Genomic DNA, 8,840 nt, shown 5'->3' on the forward strand with positions numbered 1-8,840 from the left:
TTGCTTTACTAAAAAGGGGCAGACCTGATGTAATTATATTGAATCATAAATACTCCAATTATTAATACTAAATAAGACTCTTTTTTTCATATAGGAAACTGCCGATAGGGAGTCTCTGTGTACATTGTCTAATCCAGCAAAGGATTCTATACAAAAGAACATTGTTCTATCACTTTTGTATCTCAATAGTATTGTCTACCCTTTTAGGACCTGGTCAAACTGAAGTAAGTACCATAATGCTTTTACTTATGTAGGTAATAAATATGTTTATTATATCTATATGAATTACACTCCATATTATACTCCATTAACATCCCAATTCTACTTTTTAGGCAGAACACCAGCTTAACCTGTTTTTACCTTATCACCTTATCATCAGACACATTTGATATGAATTGTTGGTCACCCGACAAGTAAGTAAATTCCCTTTACAATATAATTGTATTATAAACTAAATATAGCTGCTATAATACCACAATATACAGGAATATATATCCACACAATATACCTACATAACAATACCTCCTAGGCAACATTTGACCTATGTGCGCAAAACATAGGTATACCTGTTATTTAGGTATATTTTTTCTGCATAAATATGGAAATTATATCCCCTATCAATGCATATAGATATTCAATTAAAGAAGGTTCATGCACAAATAATAGCTAGTCATTCAAACAGTTTAATTAAGAAAACAAGGTAAGATAAAATACACAGCAAGCTTGTCAGATATTTAAACACATAGGAACTTCAATCAATGATACATATATATCACACGGACATAGTTATTAGTAGTAACTCCTGTAAGAATCTAGTAACTCCTCAGTACACAATACAGTAATTATAAAACGGCAAAGTAATGCAGTAATACTATAGACACCCATAAGAATATAATCAGGAATATCTTATAGCTACCTGCTAAGAGGTTAATGGGTATCTCGGGGGCCCACGTCCTTCCGAAGATAACCCCATACCAGCTTACCTAGGGAGACCTTCAGGAGACAAAGAGGACCAGTCCGCCAGAGAGAAGAGCAAGAGCAAGAGAGCTAAATTCTCTCAGTTCCCCTTTTTACATTCCAATTAGGTAACATTGGGACTCCTTGATTGGTTAGTGGGTGTGTTCGGTACGCTGACCATCAGTTGGCACACACCCCACTAGATTGGGATTGGTTAATGTAGTTTGATGGACCTCCCAACTAAATTTGATATAAAAATCTCCAGCTGGAATCTATGTTTAGGGGTCTATAAATGTCCAGCTGGGTCATCACCCCAATCCATATGTTCACTTGTCCCTCCATCTCCTGTTTCCTCAGGCGGATGGATTTATGGCCCTTTGAAGGCCATATTGGTGATCTGTTTGTTATGGGAAAATAGGTCTTGTCTCCTGGCAGCTGTTGTATCACCTGTGTGTTACTCTGTGAAGTCCTTGAATTAGAGACCCCTAGGCGGGCCAGAGGCCAGTACAAAGATACAAAAGGTTTTCATGTTTACTTAGATACAGTCTTACTACTAGGATATCTCCAACAGGGTACTATATACATAAATCCCTGAACACATATACCTATTCATACATCTATGAATACATCTATATATATATATATATATATATATATATATATATACACCTTTATACATATACATATCTATTTACATATTCATAAACAATCTTAAGGTGCAACATACCTAGGATTACTTTTGATTACTACACCTATAACTCTGGTTAGATTATATTGAGAGCATTGTACCTGATGAACCATGATGAACTATTTTATCTTATGAACCATTGTCTCTTCTGTACCATTCAATATCAGTTCACGAACATTATGCATGCTATACAATGCAATTAGGATTATATGCTTTATTATTCATTTATTATTATTTCTTATATTTTTTATTTTTCGTTATATCTGTGATATAGACCGTAAAAGTTGCTAACTTATACCCCTGAGAATGCCCTAAGTGGCGAAACGCGTCTGCTTTTAAAGATTTAAATGGTTTACCAAGAAATATACCAGTATACTGTATGTATAATGTGTCAAACCCCACCCAATGATGATGTAATGGGCTGGTGGTTATGTACAATTATTGTTTAATTATGGTATAAGTCATTGTATAAATACATAATTACTATCACTCAAAACTTTGGCCTTTAAACCCCGTCTGTTTCTTTCTCATAACTTTATGAACATGTATATAGGATGCATAGGGGAGGCCACTCTATAAACGTGTGTATCACAAAAAGGCAGATAAGGAGGATAAACTCGCTTTTTCCTATATCCAAAAATGGAATACATTCATTGGTAAGTTTTAAATTATATTTGTTTTGTTGTAGTAGTGGTAAGAATTCCTCCAACAACTCTTTAGAACCTGTCCAGAACAACAAAATGTCATCAATGTACCTGTGCCATAGATAACTGTTCTTAGGAGAAAATGTCCTTCTCCCACCATCCCAAGTATAATTTTGCATATAATGGAGCACTAACTGTGCCCATCACCACACCCTGGTTCTGCTGATAACATAATCCTTTAAACATACAAACATTATGTTCTAGGACAAAATCAAGAAGTTCGACAATTAATTTATGAAATTCTCTATATTCTATATCCTCACATGAAAGGATCTTTATCACAATATTCAACCCCTTTCAATGTGAAATCGAGTGATATAATGCTTCCACATCAATAGCCACTAAAACTCTCCTCTGGGAGTGTAATGCTTTTAATAAGTAATAGGTGAAATTTATATTTTGTGAGAGACGCAATAGATGAAACTAATGGCCTGCCAGGTGGACAGTCAATATTCTTGTAAGTTTTCGGTAATGCATAAAATATAACTACTATCGGGTTATCTACTGTTAGCACTGCAGGTCGTGCCGGCGCCACTGCTCCTAATCGTAGGCACGGGCGCCGGGTCCTGTCTTTCAGGTAACCCTCTTCCTATGTTCCATTCCTGTGAGACTTGCTCTGGTGTTTGAGCTGGTGTGGGTGTGTCTCTCCTTGTCTAGGAGGTACACACGCCCTCTGTTTTCCACAGCCTATGGGTGATTACCTGCAGGTATTTAAAGGCACCTCCTACTACAGGAAGTTGCCTGAGCAATCTCTGGCTTACTCTGTGTTCCCTGTGCTATGGTGTGTTCCTGTTTGGCTTTACCGTGTACCAGACCTTGCTGACGATTTTGGACTCTGCCTGTTTGCTGCCTGACCCTGACCTCGGATACGTTTTGGACTTTACCTGTTTGCTGCCTGACCCTGACCTCGGACTACGTTTTGGACTCTGCCTGATTGCTGCCTGACCCTGACCTCGGACTACGTTTTGGACTCTGCCTGATTGCCGCCTGATCCTGATCTGGGATCCTTGCTTCCTGACTCCTGTGGTCAGCTGCCACTGGCCTGGGGATTGCTCTGGAGTGGCACCTGGCAGCTACCCCGCAGCCCAAGCCTATCCTCACCATCAGAGGCTCTAGCGAAGACCTGGTAGCTGCTTAGTCACGCCCCTCCGGAGTATAACCAGTCAGTGGCACAGTGGGTCCACACCCGCTTGCATAACATCTACTTTCAGATATTCCAGAAGATCTTTAGTAATCACCCTTTCCTGATAGTTTCTACATATTAGGTTTTGATACTTTTGATCATCTTGATCTTTTGATGTTCAATTACTTTCGAAGACACTCTTTCATACCAGTCCTCATATTGTAAGATTTTTAAGCACTTTTGTTCATACATATCATTGTCCATTAAAACTACATTACCAGATGGCTTTATAATTTTATGGGTATTCTGTTGTAATGATTGTAGTGCCAATTGTTGTTTATATGTAATATTCCTGGAGTCCTGTCTGCACTTTGTAATTGCTCTATCTACCATGTAACCAATGACACAAACATCTGTAAATTGGTATTTAATTGTAAGGAGGGGAATTGTTTTGATCTTCGTTTACCAATGTATCGCCACTGCCCTCACTCTCCTTCAATAAATCCAATAAATCCTTCAAAGTTATGCTACAGTGCAGCCTTCAAACATTTCCCTATCTGCCTTGAGGATTAGATACAGGGTGACATGTCTTAGCATTTAATACTTTAGGAAGTAACCTTTGTGCAAAAATATGTATATCTTTTACAACTGGGAATTTTTCAACTTTTTGGTTCGGACAGAAGCTTACGCCTAAACTCAAAAGCTGTATCTCCTCTTGAGACAGATTATAGTTAGATAGGTCATTATACTCAACTGGGTTCCATGGTGAGTTTGTGAAAGAATTGGTCCAGACTGCTTGTCTTATTCCTTTGTTCTGGTACTACTTGAGTGCCTAAAAAAAGGGAGACAGGGTCACTAGGGGGCTCAATGGCCTGCACAGATATGGTGTGAGCCCTTAGAAGGGCCAAGGTGCAAAGTCTAAGCAGTAACCAGGTCTTCTCCAAAGCCTCTAGTGGTGAGGATGTTGTGCTGTTGGTTACTGCCAGGTTGAGGTCCTTGGGCGATCCTTGGGCATACCAGGGTAAGCATGTTGATATATGGTACCAAATCACTAGGCCGAAGAATTGTCAAAGAAGGCCAGGGTTGAGGCAGGCAACAAGTAAGAGAGGTCAGGTTACAAGCCAGGGGTCAAATACCAGGGATCCAGGAAAGGTGACACAGGGGTCACTGCAGACACAGGCAACACAGGAGACACAGGAAGCAACAGGAGGCACAGGTGATGTGAGATTGAGAAACAGCACTCACTGTTCAATGTTTGTAATTAAATATAGGACTGTTGTTCTGCATTTCAGCCACAAGATGCCGCTGTTTCTTAACACAGCTAAACAGGTTGCCAGTATTTGTATATTGATAGGAGGTGTGGTTGGTCTGAGAAAGAAAGAGGAAGCAGGAAAGCAGACATCTTGAGAAGACTGTGTGTGAAACAGAATCCGCTCGCATCCAAGTGTCAGCGCGTCCTAGAGTCTCAGGAGCTGTGGCTGAGTGAGGCTGACCACCGTTCAAGGCAGATCCTGTCCAGAGGAAAAGGATTGTTTTCCAGAAAGGCTGAAAGGAGCTGAGGAACAGAGCGCTGTCTGTCTTGCAGGACCTCATGTTTGCTGAAGAGACTTGTTGCTGTTGTTCAGTTTAAAGACATTATTGGATCTAGAACAAGACCCGGGTCAGTAAAATCGTGCACGCACCGCATTACAGGATTGGCGCCTGAAATACCAGAGACTGGGATTAGACCTGTAGTAGCTAGTAAGTTAGGGTCTATGTGTGTGGCAGGTCATAAGAACCAATTTTGAAAGAGGGTGCTGTGCTGTCCTCTGGGCTGAGTGTATGTAATGTAATTTTCTTTGTCTTTATATTTGGAATTTTGTTCATTGTTATATTACTCAGTAAAGTACGTACAGTTTTACATGAGCTAGTGGTCGTGTTGTCTTCCCTGTTTGTGACTTCGCTTTATCCTAGAAAGCCCCCGGTACACGGCTTACAGTGACATGAGGATAACCACAGACAGAGAGGAACACTGGAACAGCACAAGGGAACTGGCTGAGAAACAAAAGACTGTACAAAGGCTTAACACAGGAGCTGGACAGGGAAGCATTGAATTAACCAACTGGTGTAGACTAAGTGCTCAGCAGAGCTAGGGGGCTTTGCACTAGTGGAGACACATTGTAAAAATGCTGAGTGTTGTTCCTGCGCTAGCTAAATAGCCAAGTGTGATTAAGAGGCTATTTCCTGATTGGCCGGCGGGAGGGATGATACTGATTAAATCTGAAAGAGATTTTTAGACACATGCGAGACCAGGAAGTGCGACTCCAAGGTCTCACAGACAGAGAGTGAGTGCTGAGCTTGGCAGATCAGAAGGGCAGACAGGCACTGGACTTTGCAGGATGGTGCAGCAGGGAGTGCTGCAGGAATCAACAGGTCCTATATCGGCCCTAAGCCGATTATCGGACAGGAAGCATTGCACATGTGTACGTAGCCTTACTCCTTCGATTGGTTCAGATATTTTCGCCACCTTCACCTAGTTTCAAAATTTTGGCTATCAGCCATCTTGATTGACTGGGTGGAATGGGTTTCCCCCAGTATCCCCAAAAATCATGCAGTTAGGTTAATCAGCTTTCCCTCATATACTATCCCTAAACTATGGTAATAACATTTGATAGGGACATTAGATTGTGAGACCCTTTGAGGGATAGTTAGTGACATGACTATGGACTTAGGCTGCGTAACATATCAGCTCTATATAAATACTAGCTTATAATAACAATAAGTAAAGGTGATGACAATATCAATAGTTTTCATGTAACAGGTAACATCTAGTTGGTGTTGATTGATGGTATTAGGCTAGGTAAAGAAGACTGTAAAAAAGGGCTAGCACTATTTCCCCTGTTTAGCTCTGCCTATTCTAGTTTCCAGATGCAAATCAGATGCAAAACTGTGGGCAGTTAAAAAAGTAATTGATTTTAGATGGGTGTGTCTGGCGGATGGCGGCTTAGGACGTATTTCTCCTGAGCTCTCTGCCACCTGGGGGAATCCACTGCTTTCTACAGCACATTAGTGCCTTATTTGTGCCTCCGGAGGCAGGGGGACCCAGAAGAATAAATCCACCAGCAGCGGGAGAGCAGCAGGCGGTATCGTCGGCTTGTTTTCCCCCGGCGCTCGCTTTATGAGGAACCAGGCTGCAAAGCTGTGGCCTCAAGTAAATCCCGCGACCAAGACTAAAGCAATAGGAGCACAGACGCCCGGCATGCTGGTACTGGTGCTATATTAGAGGCTCATCTTCTTCTCGGAAGGGCGAGAGATGCGACCTCGAAAACTGGCGTCCCATCTCTCTCTTCAACGTGGACTTACAAGATCCTTGCCAAGGTACTGGCCAACCGGCTAAAGAAGGTTATCGGACAGATCATCCACCCGGATCAGACCTGCGGAATCCCAGGGCGACGGATTGCGGACAGCCTTGCACTGATTAGAGACACGGTCCACTACATCCAGGACCTCAACATTCACGCCGCCCTGGTCAGTCTTGACCAGGAGAAGGCCTTTGACCGTGTCTCCCACGGGCTCATGCTTAGAGCCCTCCGTAAGTATGGTCTCGGCGACATGTTCTGTTCATATGTTAACCTCATGTACCTTGACATTCATAGCACAGTGCTGGTGAACAGCTGGAAGACTGACCCCTTCCCTGTCCTCTCCGGGGTCAGACAAGGCTGCTCTCTGTCACCTCTTCTTTTTGTCTGTTGTATAGAGCTCTTCGCCGAATGCATCAGACGGAACCCAGAGATCAGAGGGATCACTGCACCAGGTCCAGACAGAAGGGAAGCGAAGTGCTCGCTCTACATGGACGACATGACGGTGTTCTGCGCGGACAAGCGTTCCATCGACGTGCTTATCCAGATCTGCGAAGACTTCGGCCGAGCTTCGGGGGCAAAAGTCAACTGCGGGAAGTCGGAAGCCATGCTCTTCGGGAATTGGTACCTGCCTTCTCCTGCGCCCATCCCCTTCAACATCCAACCGGACTTCATCAAGATCCTTGGCGTCTGGTTCGGGAAAGAAAGGAGCAGCCCTGAAGTCTTGGGAAGAGAGGCTGTCGAAAATGAAGTAAAAGTTCGGCCTCTGGAGCCTCAGAGACCTCACCATCGAAGGGAAGACGCTAGCACTCCGCAGTGAGATCCTCCCTGTGTAGAAGTACCTCGCCCAAGCCTGGCCCCCGCGCACCAACACCTGCAAGGCCATCACGAGGGCGACCTTCCACTTCATCTGGGGCTCGAAGATGGACCGAGTAAAGAGAACGACCATGTTTAACATTGGAAAGGCGGCAAAGGAGTTCCGGACATCGCAACGATGCTGAGGATCTTCTTCGCCTGCAACGCCGTAAGAAGGACACTGGTGGATCGATCTTCGACTTCTGCAAGGAACGCCATGTGAAGATTCTTCCTCCTCGCACTCTGGAGGAGCCTAGGATGGGACAGGTGGGATAGCTCCGTGCCGTACAACTGGGACACACCTTGGTTCTTCTTGGACAATTTCAAATTTATCAAGGAGAATGAGCTGCAGGGCGTCAGGCCCGACCTGTGGAAGCCGAAGACCATCTACAAGCAAATCCGTGGAAAGGACTCAATGGAACCTGTTCCGGGTAGAAACGCAGTCACCTGCGAAGAAATCTGGATCAACATCGGGTCCAAAAGACTTACCAACAGGCACCGGGATTTGGCCTGGATGGCGGTCCAAGGAGGACTTCCCTTGGGAACTTTCATGCATGCCAGGAACTTATGTAGGTACAGACACTGCCCCTTCTGCGTCATCGAAGAGGAGACGGCTATGCACGTCTTCTGGCAGTGCCCCTATGCCCAAGCCGTGTTGAAGACCATGGAACAGGAACTGAGCCAATTCATCCCGAGAACAGCCATCACGTACTGCGCTATGCTGTATGGCCTGTTCCACGGCGAATTCACGGAAGAAGAAGTCGAAGGAGCTTGGAGGGTTTTGAACTGTATTAAGGACGCTATCTAGTGCGCTAGGAAGCGCCTTATCCTCCGGAGGGAGAGAATGTCCATCGAGAACTGCCGCAGACTGTCCCTCAGTCTGATCAGAGACTATACCCTCATGGACTTTCTGGGAGAGGAAGAGGACGTCTAAGAAGGCCCCCCCTCCCCCCCACTCCCTCAAGTTCTCTTCAGAAATGTTTAAATGTATGAAAAGTGTGAAATTAGTTTTGTAAGAGCTCAAATAAAGCTTTGGGCCTGGATGAGCTCCTAGGGATGGTTTCAGACTAGTTTAAGATGTGGATTGACAATCTGTTGGGGTGGTTTGGGGCACAAAGCCGCAGTATGGAGGGATGTACATATTTATTTGCGAGTGTGTTGTGGGGGATTGTAAT

Source organism: Pyxicephalus adspersus, chromosome 3 (assembly GCF_032062135.1).
Source record: "Pyxicephalus adspersus chromosome 3, UCB_Pads_2.0, whole genome shotgun sequence".
NCBI classification, from domain to species: Eukaryota; Metazoa; Chordata; class Amphibia; order Anura; family Pyxicephalidae; genus Pyxicephalus; species Pyxicephalus adspersus.